Source organism: Lissotriton vulgaris, chromosome 10, assembly GCF_964263255.1.
Source record: "Lissotriton vulgaris chromosome 10, aLisVul1.2, whole genome shotgun sequence".
NCBI classification, from domain to species: domain Eukaryota; kingdom Metazoa; phylum Chordata; class Amphibia; order Caudata; family Salamandridae; genus Lissotriton; species Lissotriton vulgaris.
This window is the reverse complement of record NC_141698.1, coordinates 985,748,261-985,768,479: the sequence shown is the minus strand read 5'-3', so window position 1 is coordinate 985,768,479 and position 20,219 is coordinate 985,748,261.

Sequence of the window (20,219 nt, the reverse complement as noted above, 5' to 3'; positions counted from 1 at the left end):
CAGTTCAGTTCTCAGATACGACACGTTGCATTGCGCTTCCACGACAAGCAATGTCGCAGCGATGGGAAATGCGGCAAAGTTCAGATACAAAGAAATAATGACGTGAAGATCTTCCAGATGTGGCACGCTTCTCGGGGATGCGAGAAGCTCTCGGTTCGATGCGTGGACTGCAGCGGCAACACCCTTACGATGCTACGACAACAGCTCCAGTGGCGACGCTCTTCTCCCACGGTGCGTGAAGCTTCCGCTCGATGCAACAACTACATCGGCGACATCCAAGATGCGACGGCAGCAGCTCCGACAGTGGCGCGCTTCTCGGGGATGCGAGGTGCTCTTGGTCGATGTGGTGCAAAGCGACAGTTCCAGCAGTGACACCCTCCTTCGAAGTTGCGACGGCAGGCAGAGCCACGGCAACGCGCTCCGACCTCGTTGCGAGATTCTTCTCCAGATGCGGTGCAGTGCGACAACTACAGCGGCGACACCCTCATTTGGAGTTGCAACGGCAGCAGCAGCAACAGCAACACGCTTCCTCTTCGTTGCGGCATGCTTCTCTCCGATGCGGTGCAGTGCGACAGTTCCAGCGGCGACACCCTCCTTCGGAGTTGCGACGGCAGGCACAGCAACACGCTTCTCATTGAGTCGCGCTTCCAGCTCCTTGCGACACGCAGTTCCTCAGAAGGCCCAAAACAGCAGCAGGCACTTCCAAAGAATTCTGGGAAGCTGGGGGGTGAAGTCTGATGATCCTGAGAATTCAGCAGGAGGCAAGCTCTTTTCCAAGCCCTTGGAGATCCTTCACAAGTTGAAAGCAAAGTACACAAAGTTCCCTTCTCCTTCCTTTGGCAGTAAGGCAACCACTGCAGGCCAATCCCCCAAGCAGCACTTCAGCTTGGGAATAGTCTCTCCTCAGTTTCTTCAGGTTCCTCTCCTCAGTAAAGGTTTCTTCTTGTAGTCCAAAAGTGATCTAATTTCATGGGATCAGGGTCCCAATATTCATACCCCAAAATCCTTTGTTCTCTGAGGGGATAGGGGCCTTTGCCCAGTCCAAACCAGTTCTGAAGCACTCTGTTTACCAGACTTCTCCTGTCCTTGCACAGTGCAGGGCATGCACATCAGACACCCCACAGGAGGTGGAGCCAGAATTGTGGAAGGCAAGTACAGTCCTGGAGCACTTTGCTTACAGGACTGCTTCTCTTCTTTCAGTGTGCAGGGCAGAGACATCAGCCGCTCCCCAGGGGATGGAGCCAGCATTGTGGAAGGCAGGCACAGCCCTATTCAAGGTTCAGGTGCAACTCCTCCCTCCCATCTAGATGCAGATCTCTCTATTCCCCCCGGGTGACTCAGCCTGTCTCCTGGAATTCCCCAGCACTGTCACTCACAAAACCAGACATATGAATACACAACCTAGAGGAGGCAGGTTTGAATCGTTAGACAAGTAAATACCTGCTTTCTAAAAGTGGTGTTTGCAAACACAGAATATTAAAACCAACTTCACTAAAAGATGTATTTTATTATTCTGAGTCCAGGCATACTAAACTCGAATTTCTACCATGTTCTCTGAGACAGTTAGGATTATAAAATGCAATAACTCTGGCCTATGGAGAACAGGTAGCCTTGCAATAGTGAAAAACGAAAAAGGCTGTAATTCGCTGTTAGGACATGCGACACACACCAGGGCTTGTCCTACTTTATCCTTACAATGCACCCTGCCCTTGGACCTACCATAGGGGTGACTGACATGAAGAAAAGGGAAGGTTAAGGGACTGGGAAGCGGGTGCACTTTCCCAGTCAGCATAACAGTACCAGACTGCATGCAGGCTCTGCAAAGGCAGACCTTAGACACATTTTACAAGGCTGCATCTGTGGGTGGCACAAGCAGTGCTGCAGGCCCACCAGTAGCATTTGGATTTACACGCCCTGGGCACACTCAGTGCACTTGACTAGAGTCTGGCAAGTAAACCAAATAGTCAAACATGGAACCACTGATTAATACATCAATTTACAATAGGGAGCACTTGCACTGTGGCACTAAATAGCAGTGGCACAGTTCCCAAAGCATCTCACACCAGCAGAAAGACATGAGGCAACAGTAAAAATGGAAGGGAGACCCATGCCAATGGTGCCAGGTTTAACACGGGCACATTGTAGCAGGTTGCCCCAGCTCCCCCTGTGGCAGTCCACCTATCCAGCTTGCTAACCGCCCTCTTTGGTTCTGTGCCTCCTCTGCTCATTTTCAACTCATTTTCTGCCTCTTCTCTGCTCATTCTGCCTGTTTTGTGCTTCTTTCTGCTCGCTCCTGACCTTTTTGCTAATTTCTGAGTTCTATTTTCCCTCTTGCTGCTCATTTCTGACCTCTATTTTGCTTCTTTCTGCTCATTCTGCCTGCTAGTTTGCCCCTTTCTGCTTATTTCTAACACTATTTTGCAGCTTTCTGCTCATTTCTCACCTTTATTTTGCCTCTTTCTGCTAGTTTCTTATCTTTATTTTAGGGGTGGGTGGTAAACTCCACCCTGCAAGAGCTATTGGGACTTCATCCCCCAAACAGTAATGTCAGGAGGTGCATTTGCGGAGTGGTTGAGAAAGGGGGTCTTGCCTCTGTGTGGTCTCAGCAATCCCTTTGTGTGGGAATTACTGGTGCTAACAACATGGGTTCTCTGCCCCCAACAAACCTCAGCAGCCAAAGGGACTTCATCCACCAACCAGCCGTGCACCAGAAGGTGTGTTTGCACAGTGGTTGATAAAGGGGTTGGGACCTCAGACGAGATCCCAGCATTCTCGCTGTAAGGGATGTACTAATGGTAACAATAGGGTTTCATGGCCCCCATAAACCTTTAGCAGCCAAGGGGACTTCACCCCCAACCAATATAAGAAATCAACGGCCCCCGGGGAATGAGGTCGCAGGGGCCGAAATCATCCTAGAGAGTGGGCCATGCGGCAACCCTCACATTTACAAAAAAAAGAAATGCCCGGGTCCCTGGGGTGGGGTCCAGAGGGCAGAAATCGGCCTTGGGAGGGGGGGGCCGCAGTCCCCCTCCTGTTTAATACAACATATAAAGCAAAGTTGATATGCCTTTAACGACCTGCACATCAAAGTGTCTCCTTAGTATGTTAGTTCAGCAACAGTAGAAATAAATCAAGTATTGAGTGCAACCTTGGTGTCCAACGCCCATCCACCTATGGCACCAAACTCTTCATCCACAGTAAGTGAAACAGATCTAACTTTATCAAAATACACCAGAGCACATCATGTTTAGTTACTCTCATCCTCCGTGCAATCAGCACTCTTCTGCAGTGAATGTTCTTGTATTATAGAGTTCCCAATCAATAAAAGTCACGTAGTGTAGATTAATCAAATTGTATTCCTTTGTGTAACACAATGTTCCACAGCTGACGCGCGTTTTGCCCTATCAGGGCTTCCTCAAGGCTCACTGGCGATATAATTCACACCCTATTTGTCTCTGAAGGTTTGAGTTTCAAAAATAAATTATTCAATGTCCAAGATACTTAATGTAAGATTCACTTTTAGATCTCCGCACCCAATCGTGCACGTCTTGTGTCAATTCCTAGTCCTCTGAATTCACCCTTGTTGTGGAGCCATAATACTTTCCATCTCTGAGGTGACTTGCAGTATCTTCACTACACACTTCATCTCTTCACATAGTATCCTGTTGTGTATAGCACTTACTCTGTGACTCCTTGCACCTATTTCCTGTATGAGTAATGATTTTATTAGGCGGTGATAATTCCAAACCGAAGTGGGTTTCAGGTGTTGTAGGATCTGTCTTTCGGAACAGGTATCACTGGTTTCTACCTCTTCCAGTGTTAGTGTTCTTATTGCTTATTCCACTAAGCGAAAATCCTCCATATCTCCTTGAAGCCGAGTATGCTCCTGTTTTATATTATTAAAATGTAAAAAAATTAGTTAGGCCCAGCGCCCAAAAAGGTCATGGGAAGAGGACCATCCTTCAAAGAAAAAAAATCAAAAGCTGGCAACTCGCCAGAGGCCCCCCCCCCTTGCTCTACACTCTGCAAACACACCTCCTGGCGCGCTCTTGGTTGGGGGCTGAATCCCCCTTTACTGCTGAGGGACCTTAGGGGCCACTTAGCCCACCTGTTACCTCCAGTAATCCTCACCCAGTGAGATTGCTAAGAGGTAGTCACAGGCCATGCCCCTTTCTCCACCACTCTGTAAACGTACCTCTCGGCACACTGCTGGTGGGGGAATATGATCCCCCTGCCTTCCGAGGGCCCCGGACTTAAGTAGATTTTATTCCCCAAGCAGCAGTGCACCAGGAGGTGCGTTTGCAGAGTGGTGGAGAAAGGGGGTGTGGCCTCTGACCACTTCTCAGCAATCCAGCTGTGTGGGCCTTACTGGTGGTAACTGGAGGGCTAGTTGGCCCCAAGGACCCTCAAGAGCCAAGGGGACTTCATCCCCAAATATTAGTGCACCAGGAGGCCTGTTTCCAGAGTGGAGGAGAAAGAGGGCATGGTCACCGAAAACCTCTCAGCAAACCCACTGTGTGGAACTTGCAGAAGGTAACAGGAGGGGTACTTGGCACCCAAGGACCCTCAATAGCCAACGGATCTTCATTCCTCTCTTAGTAGTGCATCAGGAGGTATGTTTGCAGAGTGGTGGATAAAGGGGGCATGGCCTCTGACAACTTCTCAGCAATTCTGCTGTATGGGAATTACTGGAGATAATAGGAAGGGTAGTTGGACCCAAAGGACATTCTTGGGGGCCAACTACCCCTCCTGTTAACTCCAGTAAGTCCCACACAGCAGGATTGCTGAGAAGTTGTCAGAGGCCACAACCCCTTCCTCAAGCACTCTGTAAACATGCCTTCAGACACACTACTAGTTGGGGGATAACGTCCCCTTTGCTCCAGAGGGATCTTGGGGGCCAAGAACTGTTCTAGTACCTCCTGTAAGTCTCAAAAGTTATTCGGAGGCCGAGCCCACTTTCTCCACCACTCTGCAAACGTGACTAGCAGTTAAATAAACTTAGAAATTCACTAAAAAACAAAGGTTAAAGACACTTTATAGTTAGGAATTAACATTTAGAAAGCCTTAAAAATTCACTGAATAAAACAAAGTTTACAAGGACATTATAGTTGGTTGATAGAATTTTAAAAAACGTAGAAATTCCCTAAAAAATCTAACGTTAAAGGGATGTTATAGTTAGGGTGATATTTTACTCATACAAAACCAGGGAAATTCAGTAGGCCCCTGGGTTAACTATAACTCACGCCCCCACAATGCACTACCTATGACCGCACATATTACATCACTCATGACATGGTCAGGGACATCACTCATGCCATCACATCAGTGATGACATCATCCACAGCATCACTGACACACCCACTCACACCCCTATAGAATCTTTTATACACCCACTGCCACTCCCACACAACATTCACAAACCCATTCATAGCGCCATACCAGTACTTACACACCCACTCACTGATTCATATATCTACAAACACATCCATTTTCTCACTAATACAGCCAATGATATATCCATTCATACATCTATACAGGCACTCGTGCACTGAGTGAGTCAGCCATAGAACTACTCACACAACTAGACACCCACCTATACATTCAATCACATAGCCACTTACTCACACAACCAGTTACACACACACCCACTTACACCCACATAATAATTCACCTATACAGTTACTGACAGGAGCACGCACTCATCCATATAGCAACTCTCATATTCACGCGTTCATGCATAGTCACTCCTATACCCCATCACTCACCCATACTGACACATGCACTAAATCACAAACACAGACACTTACTCACCCATACAGCTTCTGAGTCACGCACACAGTACCCCATGCAGCCACTAACTCGCCCACTCACTCATCCGTACAGGCAGTCATACACCTCGTCACCCACACTCACAGACACCCATATAGGTAATCAGACAACTAATCAACCACCCATATAGCCATTCATGTATTCACTAACATACTCATACACCCACTTAGACATCAACTGACAGACAGATACACCCATGTACACAACAAGTCACTGTCTTATACGTTCACTGAGACACTTAATCACTCACTTATACAGTCAGTCATTCATCCACTGAGTCATCCATACAGACAGTCCTACACCCACTGATTTACCAATACACCTTAGTATATATATTTAACACTTATACACTTTTAAAAACAGTCAATGCATAATGTCATCTGTGATGTAATTTATGATGTCATCAGTGATGTCACTGATTATGCCATGAGTGATGTAATATATGAGATCATAAGCAGTGCATTGTGGGGGCAAGAGTTATAGTTAACTCAGGCAATTAGACCGGCTGAATTTCTCTGGTTTTGTATGAGTAAACTCTGACCCTAACATTCCTGTAACCTTTGTTTTTTTTCGAGGAAAAAAAATATACATACACACACACACATACACGTATATATATATATATATATATATATATATATTCTAGCAACAGTTTTGGCGCAAAGCTTCAGTGGCCTCTCGCAGCGGCGGGCCCCGGACGGGATCGCCAGTCTCTCCAAATTCCACCAAATTCGTTCACAAGAACGATGTCCAGGCCACAAATAGTTTTCAACAACTGGATTTAATCACAGCCCTACTCGACGCGTTTCGGGAACAGCTTCCCTTTCTCACGAGTACAAGAGTCTGTTTGCATCCAACATTTAAAGTAAATCATGTGATCATGTTAATAATGAACATAGCCAACAGACTACCATAACACAATACGTTTGGAGCTATGAAACCAGATTCATCTTTTCAGCAATGTGTGGCATTTCATTGTATCAGCTTTTGTAATTATTTAAACGCAGTTCGTCTAAGACATTTGGCTCTTGGCAAAAAGAAAGAAACAACATTTCATTGTAAATTTCATTATAAAATGAATTATGCTCCGTGTGAAAACAGGGTCATTTCGAAGCCTCGAAATCCCATATATTTTGTACATACGTGCCAACACCTTTGGACTTAACATTTCTTAAACATCACTTCATTGAGACATTTAAGCTCTGGGCAAAAGAAACAACAACTTTCCGTTGTGAACTACAATAAAGGATAAATTGTACTCCGCGTGTAAATAAAGTCAGTTCGAAGCCTCGATCTCTCAATTACATTGTTCGTGCGCGCCAGCGCTTTTGGTCTAATGAGTTGAGCTATGCGGCTGCCTCTTATTTTACAGGTCTCCAACTAAACAAAATCATATACCTGTAATGCGTGCTTTGGACTGAATACGTCCTAATGGACAAAACAAACTGTGCTTCACTGTCCTAGGCTGTTCAGACTTTCATTCAAACTGCACATATCGCATAGTGGTTGTCGAAAATACAGCCCCAGTGGGCTAAGCGAATTACTGCTCAATTGTGCGTTCATTGTCAGTTCCAAAGTCATGATTACACAAGGAAGCACCTTTCATTGTAACATTGCCCAGCGTGATTTCTGCAACTTGATACAAACTGCCACATACTTTCTGATCGTGCTGTGTTTTCATACTCTCCCACATTCAATGGTACCTGTGACAAATGATAAAATACAGTGATTAAATAACCTACCAAACCCGTGCCTTTTACACATTCATACCAATAAAATCAAGGTCAGAGGACAGGTCAGCAAAAAATATTTCAACAAAAATATTTCAATTCATCCAAGGTGTACGCCTAAAGCTTCATCACAATTATGCCCCTGGGGCTGTAAGGTGTGATATTTAATTATAAATCTCGACTCTAAGCGTCTAAGCTCTTGCAGTCTATTACCGCCTCTTTCTCTAATGGGCACTTGGTCTAGTACCACGTAAGAGAGGAGGCTGCTGTTACTCTGGTGGTGGGTTGCAAAGTGTCTTGCCATGGGATACTGTTTGTCATGGTTTTGTCATGTGCTTATCTAGGTTCCTGATCGATACTGTGACCTTATGCCCCTATTCGGCTATAAAGCCCTTTATTCCCTATATTGGCATAACCGTTCAAGTGCGATTTTCTGAAAAGTCATCTCTGGCCTCACACGAGCAGAGCCACAGAGCCACATTCCAGCATGACTCTCTGCTACTTCCTTTGCGACCAATTAGTGCAATGACAGAGCAGCAGTCACTATCTGATATTCCTAGATAACACTCCGAGTTCTTCAACAAGATAAAAACTTAGCAAACCTGGAAATCCCCGCTTGCTATGTTTTGATTAGTAATAGAACTCTAATGAGCAACTGATAGCTGCCACTTCCTAGTGACATCTTTAATTGACGTCTTATGTCCAGCAAACTTGCGTCAAACCCGGCACCTGTCAGGTATAAATATTACCAACGTTGCCTTAAGCAATGTGAGAGCGAAGCTAGCTGCTGTTGAGCGAGAGCTACTGTTGCTGATGCCAGCTGCCTGCATGACCAGTGTTGGTAAAAACTAGCACTCTGTCGCTGCAGCCTGCTATCCTGTGGTGTGAAGCTACTGATTACCATTATCGCCGCTACAGCGCGAACTGTGGTTCAGTACGCTTGAGGAGCCGTGCAGCCGTCCTCTGCGAAGACATCCAGCCCAGCTGCCCGCGGACGCTGTCACCCCTCCTTCCTCCCGACGCGCTGAGAGAAGCCGCTGCCTTTCTCGTGCAGAGAAATCCAGTCCCGGCGCTTCCGGTTTACCCTCGCAGGTGACTGGGATATCGAGAGAGACCCCTGAAGGAGATACCAATCCTCCATCATTCTATTCAGAGGTATGGTGTTGACTAAACCCTTAGAAGAGAATTCTTGAAACAAACCTTGGCAAAACCAACTTAACTTAAGCTACTTACTTACTCCCCCTTCTCACGTGTTAGGCTTAGGTAAGGCACACCGGGGTAGGCTTAGTTAGAAGCACCAGTTGAGTATGTTAGCCTAATGTATATATGACTGTATATATGTTTTATTACTTTTAAACCATTATATGGCTAAGAAACCATATCAATGCTTTTACAGTTCTATTTCGCAATTCTTATCTTACTGTACGTACTTTTTATAATAACAGTTATTGCAATTGTGGCAATACATCTCTCTTGTACGAGAAGAAAGACTGTTCAATAAATGTTAACCTTTATTGATACACGCCCGTCTCTCTATTCTCTACATATTGTGAAAGTAAACTGCACCAGACTGACTGAGTGAAATCTATGTCTATTGTTTCACACGACCCTAGAGATCGACTCTTGATCTGAGGAGCAAAGTTGTCATGTTGCACGGTTGTTGGAAAACTGAATCCCTTCTTGTCTGTGCCAGGGAAGCTGATCACTTCCTATGCAGAGAAGAAAGTTTCCAGTGACCTCTGAGCTAGTTGGTAACACAACCCAATTAAGTTTAGCATAGTCAGTGGAGGCCTGGAATATCCGCAGTTCCACGTCGATACTACTGTTTATGTTATTCCAATGCGCAGGGCCTAGTGGGAAACTAGGAACTACACTACATGGCGCCCAACGTTTGGTAAGGCGATAAACTAACGTAAGACTTGTAGAGTAACTCAGTCGTGCATATTTCACACCCCTTTCACCCGTAAATACTCCAATAGACGTCTGGAGTGGGTGAAAGGTTAAAATCCGCCCGACCTTAGTAGGAAGAGATTCCTATGTAAAGCTCCGGTTTATTCAACGTTGAAGGATACAGTGTTCCAAAATATTGTGCATCTAATCTTTGTCTCCTTGGAGACCTACTCTGCAAAGCCTGCATTTTTAAAAATGACAGACAGTGAAGAAGAAAGGGAAGCAGTTAGACTAGCATCCCAGCTAATGGAGGAAGACACAAGTCTCCTCGAAACAGACCCGGATGCTATTATCATCCCGGTCCAGTTAAGAAGATCTATAACTTTAAAACTTATAGAAAACGGACTGCCACCTCAAGGTGGTACAGTAATTTTCGTGATAGAGGCTCACGAGTATCGGCAGACAGAGGTATTCTATTCATGGATAAACTTTCCAGCGGTAAACGCTATAACACAAGAGTTTCACTATTACAAAATAGAGGAACCTCCGGATGAGTACGCCCCTTTCGAGGAGGTTGAAATTCCACTTAAATTTCAAGAGCACCTGCTCTGGTTTAATGGCGCCCTAAAACACAATAATCACATAACTAGGCTCGGTCCTCTAGGTAGACCAGGAGCCACGTGGCCGGTTCTAGCCAGCTACACACCACATCCTGACATTGCAAGAATGTCAAAAGAAGAGCTGTTAGCACAGCTAAACACATTAATAAAAATACATAGGCAATTAGTCCAATATGTAATACGGACTGCAACAGTCCAGCCAGCTGTTAATTCACCACAGCTGACCCCTCATCAGGGGAACACAAATAAAATTACACCACAGAACATACAGTCATGTCTTGGTAAAACACCCGTAAAACGGGAACAAATTCCTTTCTGGTTAGCCCAGAAAATCACTCAAATAGAGGCAGTATTTCCTGATACTACCCCTATTGAGAAACACAGAATCTTGACCATCTGCCTTCCTATGGGAATCGCACCACACGCGGAGGACTGCGACACTTGGGGTACAGTCTTTGCTTCCATTTACACAAAAACACACGGTGTGCCGTCTATGGCGGTAATACCAGACGTGCTAAAACAGATTCAAAATGAATTCGGTCCAGAGCCCGCTTTAAATCTAGGTATGAAATTACTGAAAGATTTCAAGCAGGTCACGGCTATATTATTAGCCAACGTAAAGGGAGAAGCAGCATCTGTGGCGATCCGCCAGAAGTTGAGGGAAACAGATATAAAAGATCCTGTTGAGCTTGCAAAAATCATAGAAAAATGCTATGAAGAATTAGGTAGAGACAGCTTGGGTGGAAAACCAGTTAAACCCCAACTGCTCGAAAATCCTGAAAAATTATTTATTAAAAATAATTTAAATACTCCTAAAAAGAGCTGGGATGGAAATAAACAATCCACTCCCAAGGAAAAAGTTTTCCAGTCCAGAGGAAGGTCTCCTCGGCGGAGGGAAAGAACTCCGACTCGAGAACGCCAGTCTCCCCAACGGGAGCCCTCTGAGAAAAGATATAACCTTAGAAATAGGGATAATATAAAAAGACCTGATAGATATCAAAGTATTGATACACGTCCCTCTCGATCTCTTCCACAGAATTCGGAAAGAAGAGGACGGTCAGACCCAGGAGAGCACACCAAGTCCAAAGACAAGGAACCTGCTCAAAATAAGAAATCTCAATTTCAGAAAAAGAAGGTAGCCAGTATTAGAGTAATCAATCATGCCGAGAATACTGAGGACACAGTTGAAAAACGGGGAGTGGGCATTGACAATGTTGGACAGTGCAGCAGAGATCAGTATAGCGCGCAAGAACTTGATGAGTCATCTGGAGACAGTGGACACGAATGAATACATTCAGGTTGAAACTGCCGACGCCAGACTTAGCGAGCCCCATAAAATATACAAAATAACATTGCGTATGGAGGGTGATAAGACTAGAAAAATTAAGGGTCTATTTTGGGATAAGCTCTCAAAAGGCTATGATATTCTGTTAGCTGAAAAAGATTGGCCCCCGGAGTTTGTCAGGGAGTGCCCTCGTGGCGAAGAAGTGATTATGCCTGCCTTCTCGAATCACATACCGATTCACAAAAAATACACATATGCAAGGAAATGGGCAGTAGCCCAGGCACCAGCATTGTATAAAAATCATGTAGGATGGGATGAGGACTCACCGCCCCACAAAATCCAATTAAAAAGTGAACCAACTGCCCAACGGCAGTATCCCATAAAGCAAGAAGCTAAAAAACAGGTCAGGGAGATCTTAGATCAACTTGAGTACCAGGGGGTGATTGAAACATGCACCTCTCAAATGAACAATCCTTTGTTTCCTGTCTCCAAGCCAGACAATTCATATCGTCTAGTTTTGGACTACAGACATCTTAATACATGTTGCAAAACTTTTGCAGTACAAAACTCGCATAGTGCAGCCCTAATGAATAATATAGTTAGGAAAAAATATAAAACGACATTAGACATTTCTAATGGTTTCTTTTGTCAAAACATTGCACCAGAAAGCAGATACTTGACCGCTTTCTCTGCATTTGGGTCGCAGAAAAAATTCTGTCGACTCCCACAGGGGTTCAAGAACAGCCCAGGACTATTCTCAGCTAGGGTAACAGAGTTACTACAAATCTATGATGATGAAGCATTATCTTACGTAGATGATATTTATCTCACAGACGACGACTTGGATACTCACTTGAAAAGAGTGAACACCATTATACTTGGGTTCGCAGCAGAGGGTTACAAATTCAACTTTAAAAAGTCCCGAATTGCCCATCTGACAGTACTGTTTTTAGGGTACGAATTATCAAGTGAAGGGAAAAGCCTAGCGGACAACTTCTTAGAGAAGTGCGCTGTACTCCAAGCTCCAAAAACGCTGAAGAATTTACAATCAATACTAGGTTTTCTGAATTTCGGAAGAACTTACATCCTAAATTACGCAGAGAGGGTTAAACCTCTCTACGAACTAATTAAACCTGATTTAAAACAAATCAATTGGACTCAAAAACACACAGAAATTTTGAGATCACTGCAAACAGACATGTTAGCAAAAACAAAATTAGATACACGTGACAACACACGCGATCTTGTAATCCGAGTCATCCCAGGAAGATGCGGATTCACATACCTAACCTCTAATGAGGGAGAAAAGGTACCAATTTCAATTAAGTCTCACTTGTACACACAAGCAGAAAAAACATTCAGTCGCACAGAAAGAACTGTGAATGCAGTGCAAATCGCATTAGCAAATGAAAGAGAACTAGCACACGGCAAACGGATTAATATCCTTACAGCGGAATCCGCCTTCGAAGCGCTATTCAGCCCAGTAAACCTGCCTACAGTGTCACTGGATCCGAAATGGATACAGTGTATAGATTCTCTAGGAGCGGAAGATGTGAAATACTATTTCGCCCCGCAATACAAAGAACTGAATGATTTAAAATATGAAGAAGAATATCCTCTGCCAATCGAAATCCTGCCTCTCCCACAATACGCCTGTATAATCTATACAGATAGCTTTGTACAGCATTTTAATGTAGAGAGAAAATCCTACGATGCAGCATGTGCGATCATTAAATGTCGTTGGCTGTGCGGTAAAATCAAACCGAAAATAACAAAAACTGAATCAGTCAAGTACTGTTCGGCTCAAAGAACTGAAATCAGATCTTTAAAGATGGCGCTCGAAAATGCAGAACGCGAATTCCCCACACTTATAGTGTGCGATTCTCATTTTTGCGTAAATTCTTTCAACAACAAACTGCAGAGTTGGATCGAAAACGACTACAAAGATGACACAGGTGCCACAATAAAGCATAAAAAGCTCTGGAACGAGGTAGCTCTTTTACACAAAGAACTACAAAAGACTCACGTGATTCACGCACAGAGTCTTCAACGTGATGGCGTTCACGTTGCAGGGAATTCATTGGCTAATACAGCCAAAGCGGAAGCAACTAACTCGGCTTCCGTAGCCACAAAAAAGCGTACAGATAAGTATATAGACGGGGAAACCATGCTGGCAGTAAGAACGACCGTAAAAGGCGACTGTGCAGCACTACCCGTAAACTATCCACTCAATTATGCATACATAATCGATGCAAACTCCGTTCCTTTTGCTCGAATCCCTGGAGTGGGGGATAGAGTAATTCCAAACAGGAGCAGGAGGGGCTTCCTCCTACTGGAAGCACACATGGGGTTGGGTCTGAAACACCAAACAATCAGAGCCTCTCTGAAAGAATCACAATCAGAGTACTGGTGGCCAGGAATGAGTATAGATATTCAATGTTTTGCTCAAAATTGTGAAGACTGCAACAGAGATCGCAGTAATGAACAGGCCAGTGTAGTTTCAGGATCCCTTCTAGACAGCATAAGGCGGTCTATCTGCGCAATCAAAGAAGAGAAGCGCGTCCCAGTGTACAACGTTTAAGACGAAATACACTTAAATAATGAGGCCACCAGCGCTCGGCTGACGCTAGAACGGTTATAAAAGATTAGCGAGTCCATATCGGCACATACGCAATTACCACGTTCCATTCTGACCAGGGTCCTGCTTTCAGCTCTCAAGCTTATAAGGAGGCCATGGCTAGCATGGGAATTGGGTTGTGGTATTCTTGTCAGTCATACCCCGGGAGGGAATAGTGTGATAGAAAGAAAAAACCGGGACATAAAGCAATCTATAACTGCGAAGGTATTAGGTTCAGGCGCTGGGTGGGTCAAACATTTAATAAGTGTCCAGACTAGTCTTAACAACATGCCAAGAAATTCTCTAAAAGGTTTCAGCCCATACGAACTATTGTTCGGAATTAGAATGAACGTTCAGGACCTCGATAGTCAGATGTCAGTGGTACAAAAAGAAACAAAGCAGTTTGAAGTAAAAGACCGTTTGGCTGTTTTACAGGAACTGAATGAAACAAGAAAATCATTAAGCAACATAAAGTTAAAGCAACAGCCAAGTACCACTGACGAGGCACCACCCGCAACAGCCCCAGCAAGGCCTGTCTGGATTCCAAAGATTGGGGATCTAGTCAGAGAAAAGATCGCGGTGAAGAAGGAATTTGGGCCTTCTTACAGAAAAGCAGTACCTGTCTTAGCAGTCACCGGAACAAGATCAGTTGTGCTACCGCCCCTTGCTGGTAAAAAGGAGAACAGAATCGTGTCCATCGATCTGGTAAAACCACAAGCATGTGGCCTATAATCAACAGTAGGCCCAGTGGACTCCCAAGAAACAACAGAATACCCAAACTTGCAACAATCCAAGAGGTTCAAACTGAAAGACTCATCACATTCGATCAGCCTGCAGTGCACAATGAAGGACTATGCAATACAGCCATGGAACTCGTGCCTCTTGAAACACAGATTGAAACAGTTCGTCAAGAAACAACACCAGTCTACAATGATGTGGCATCAGAAAGTGCTACCGAAAGACAGATTGAAAGAACAATCCCATCAATTGACAGAACTGCCTCTGGTTATTCCATCAACTTCGACAACTTCTCTGAAGATTTAAACGACCCCGAAGTGATGCCAGAAACAAAAAAGATTTCTAAAGAAAATAAAACAGGACTCCTTCAACAAATCAAAGAACTATATCTGGATTCACCATTGATTGAGCATTGGATCATCTCAGGGGTATTCATACTCCTACTATGCCTAATTTTAGTTTTAATTTTAGGGAAGTTCATTACAATTGAATGGACACAGCAAGTCAGAACATCAACCTAGTCCTGAAACCACACAGATCATCCCACGTGAAGAAAAGAGAACTGTCAACAGTAAATGTCACAGCAATTCCAATACCTGGTGGGGTAGTATGGGAGAAAACAGACTATGAGATCTATGGTCCGGTCGAAATCCTGAAGTATCCTCATCAACTAAAGGTTTCCTTAAGTGACTTTGTTACACCTAGTACATTCTCTGATGATTGGGACTTTAACAGTATTAATGACATGATGTCTGATTTAGTAATGTCAGCTAGATTCACAGATCATGATTATTTACAAGGTTCATCTAGTTATGAGCAGTTATTCTGTTACACCCACTATGGGGATCATTACTTGCATAAATCTGCACAGCCTAGAAATGTTTTTATGTATAATCAATGGGAACATTGTTCTACACCACCTAAAAGCAGTTCTAAAGCATTTTTTGAGAAATTCAGATATTTTTCAGGGTTTAACACCAGTAATGCAGAAACGTTTTATTATAAACTGTTAGATAAAACAGGAATGAAAACGATGCTGACAAATTCTAAATTGATATATTCAGAAGCATTTTATGACAAAATGATGACATTTGGTTTTGATTATTGGAAAAATAATATTGAAACGAAAACAATTTGGGGTACAAAAGATTGGCAGGTGCAAGGCATAGAAGCACTATTTAGAACCTGCATGATACCAGAACAAATGTTGTTTTTAAATGACACTGTACACCAAACATCCTGTCTTGGCCTAGCTAAGAACAAAGAAATGAAAACACCGTCTATACCAAAGCCAATAGCTGAGAATGCAACTGCAGATAATGAGCTAGACGTGTCACACATTTTACATTTCAACAGAACACATCCTGATTGGAAAAAGTGGTTAATCTGGCCTACAGACACAAATAACTGTCAAGATAGGTTCCTGAATAAAACACAGGGTTTAAAAATGACCAGATTAGACTCTAGATATTCCCAGAGACAACATCCAGGAATAATAACAACATACAGTGTAGGTAAACTCTGCCTAGAATGGCTAGCTACATCCACACTGGCTGAAATTAAGCAACACTTGTCTTTATTAAAAGATGGTGCTGATTTGCGCGATTTCATTCTTGGACCACGCAAACAGCGTCAAAAGCGTTTCATAGCGACCAGCATCTATGCTGCTTACAACGAGGCTTGGAAAGTAAAGCAAATTGAAACTGCTGAAAAGATACGAGAAATTGATCGTATTAATTTGGAGAAAACACTTTCTGTGGTAGACAATGGGTTAATGACTCTGTCTTCCAGAATATATTCTTTGGACAATATTGTATCATCTGCCTTTGATGTGATAGATAGAGATTTGCTAATGTTACAACATGGCCAGTCTCAATTACGCTCTATTATAGAACTAGGCTGGACGCTGCAAAATCTTCGTTCAGGCTATGTGCCTTGGCGTTTAATTAACACAACGTCATTGTTTTCCATTTTTAACCTTACTGATAAACAGATCAGTTTGGCACAGAAAGGAGCAGACTATACAATCTTGAGCATCGAGAAACTCGAGAGATTACCATTGACAATGTCAGAGAGCCCTGTCATTGAATGGATAATACACGGAATTATCACAATTCCGATTACAACTTTCCGATTTCATAAGTGCCTTGAATACATACCTGCTGGCCAATATGAACAATTGGGTAAAGGATACTTAAAATCCGAATGGAAATTACCATACACTCATTCTTGCTATAGTGACAGCGACAAAAATGTATTTCTTAGTGGTGACAACTGTAAACACTCACTAAGCGGTATACTTTTGTGTCAGGGTATTAATTTACACAGAGCATGTGATGGAAATTCAAACAACCTTTCATGCCACCAGCTAGTCACACCTGCAACTCAGATAGAGCCCTTCTTTATGCAACTCGCAAACGGGAGTTACATTCTAAGAACGGATCACAGGTGCTGTGGCCTCGCGCCCGGACTAAGTTATCTAGTAGAAGTTACGTCCATGGTCAAATGCTGTATGCAAGCATTGTTCCCGAGCGGGCCTCCAGACATAGTGACTCCCATCTGGCCTCGTCTGAATCTCTATTCTATACGAATTGATACATTAAGCAAAATGAAATCTGTGCTTTTACAGACAACAGTGCCTATAACGTCATCTAAAGAGACGTATGATCTTCTAGTCGCAAGGACGGCTACTGAAGTCCATGACCTTTTATCAACAAATTGCCCCGTGCATTTCGTACAAATGCTCGACGAGCTCCTTAACATGTCTAGTGCCACGAGCATCCCAGGCATATTTAAGACAGTCTTTACGGGACTGCTAACACCCTTCCAGGCAATTTTGGGAATCTTTCCTAATTTTGTGCACTCCATTTTTGGTGGTATTCCACTATTTTTGGACTCATCGCAGGGATTCTATTTTTGACCCTCCTGCTTCGATATGGCAAGCCTCGGCTCAGACATAGCTCCCATGGGAATGGAAGAGACAATCCTAGCAATGCGCTACAGGGACAGGATAACTAACGTCCTCGGATTGGCCAGGCTGAGAGATCTAAACATGACCTGGTTCCTTTCATTCAGACCGATATGGCAAAATTGCATTTTACCTGTGCTACGGTGTATGCTTTGCGGCGAGGAATGCGTGTTGGACATCTGTCTTTCACTTCCATCAGCAGTACCAATGGACGTCGATACTTTGCTAAGTCCAATAACGGCTCACGCATTGTGTTGTCCCCAGCGGCTACCAATCCTGATGACGGCATTCGTGGAGACTCCTGTACTACAGCCAAGTGGTAACAGTGGAGCGAGTGACAAAAGCAACATCATCCAGGTACGACGTGCTGTGAGCATTGCTGGTCCTGACTTCGATGACGGCAATCATTCTCACACCTGCCAAGTTACAGCGCTATCTAATTTGGTTGAACTATCACCTGATTTTGTAGACCAATTCTTTGCGAGCCTGTCTGATACGATGTTCTCACCCATAGAGAAACAATAACTTTTGAAAAGCTTTCCGACACACAGCGTTCCTATGAACTCTGGATTCGGCCTTCAGTTTTGATCAACAAAAAACTGCCAGGAGCTTTGGTAAACTGATTTTTCTTTGAATTGGACAATTTTTCAAATATTGACCCTCTCTTTTTGGCACGAACAATTCTTTGCTTAACGTAAAAACTATTCTTAGAGAACAGAAGCTTCACACTTCTATTTCTAAACACATCTAGAGACATAACAACATTACACCAGCCTCTAGCACACATGTTATTACAATGCATTTTTATGTGATGATTTATCTCGCATTTCTTCTGTCAGAGATACTTCATGTGTAAATCTTTATGCATAATCGTTCATTGATTTCATATGCAATAATTTTGAATGATTACTATGTTTTAAAACTACGTACAGTACCTAAATTCCATGTATTACAAGTACGCCTATTTCGAATGCATTTATGTATTTTGGGGTGGGCTATGTTACACAATGTTACACATGCATCTAATTGCTTAGTTTTAGTAATTTTGATGGACATGAATTCGTGGAGTGGGTGTCATGTGCTTATCTAGGTTCCTGATCGATACTGTGACCTTATGCCCCTATTCGGCTATAAAGCCCTTTATTCCCTATATTGGCATAACCGTTCAAGTGCGATTTTCTGAAAAGTCATCTCTGGCCTCACACGAGCAGAGCCACAGAGCCACATTCCAGCATGACTCTCTGCTACTTCCTTTGCGACCAATTAGTGCAATGACAGAGCAGCAGTCACTATCTGATATTCCTAGATAACACTCCGAGTTCTTCAACAAGATAAAAACTTAGCAAACCTGGAAATCCCCGCTTGCTATGTTTTGATTAGTAATAGAACTCTAATGAGCAACTGATAGCTGCCACTTCCTAGTGACATCTTTAATTGACGTCTTATGTCCAGCAAACTTGCGTCAAACCCGGCACCTGTCAGGTATAAATATTACCAACGTTGCCTTAAGCAATGTGAGAGCGAAGCTAGCTGCTGTTGAGCGAGAGCTACTGTTGCTGATGCCAGCTGCCTGCATGACCAGTGTTGGTAAAAACTAGCACTCTGTCGCTGCAGCCTGCTATCCTGTGGTGGTGAAGCTACTGATTACCATTATCGCCGCTACAGCGCGAACTGTGGTTCAGTACGCTTGAGGAGCCGTGCAGCCGTCCTCTGCGAAGACATCCAGCCCAGCTGCCCGCGGACGCTGTCACCCCTCCTTCCTCCCGACGCGCTGAGAGAAGCCGCTGCCTTTCTCGTGCAGAGAAATCCAGTCCCGGCGCTTCCGGTTTACCCTCGCAGGTGACTGGGATATCGAGAGAGACCCCTGAAGGAGATACCAATCCTCCATCATTCTATTCAGAGGTATGGTGTTGACTAAACCCTTAGAAGAGAATTCTTGAAACAAACCTTGGCAAAACCAACTTAACTTAAGCTACTTACTTACTCCCCCTTCTCACGTGTTAGGCTTAGGTCAGGCACACCGGGGTACGCTTAGTTAGAAGCACCAGTTGAGTATGTTAGCCTAATGTATATATGACTGTATATATGTTTTATTACTTTTAAACCATTATATGGCTAAGAAACCATATCAATGCTTTTACAGTTCTATTTCGCAATTCTTATCTTACTGTACGTACTTTTTATAATAACAGTTATTGCAATTGTGGCAATACATCTCTCTTGTACGAGAAGAAAGACTGTTCAATAAATGTTAACCTTTATTGATACACGCCCGTCTCTCTATTCTCTACATATTGTGAAAGTAAACTGCACCAGACTGACTGAGTGAAATCTATGTCTATTGTTTCACACGACCCTAGAGATCGACTCTTGATCTGAGGAGCAAAGTTGTCATGTTGCACGGTTGTTGGAAAACTGAATCCCTTCTTGTCTGTGCCAGGGAAGCTGATCACTTCCTATGCAGAGAAGAAAGTTTCCAGTGACCTCTGAGCTAGTTGGTAACACAACCCAATTAAGTTTAGCATAGTCAGTGGAGGCCTGG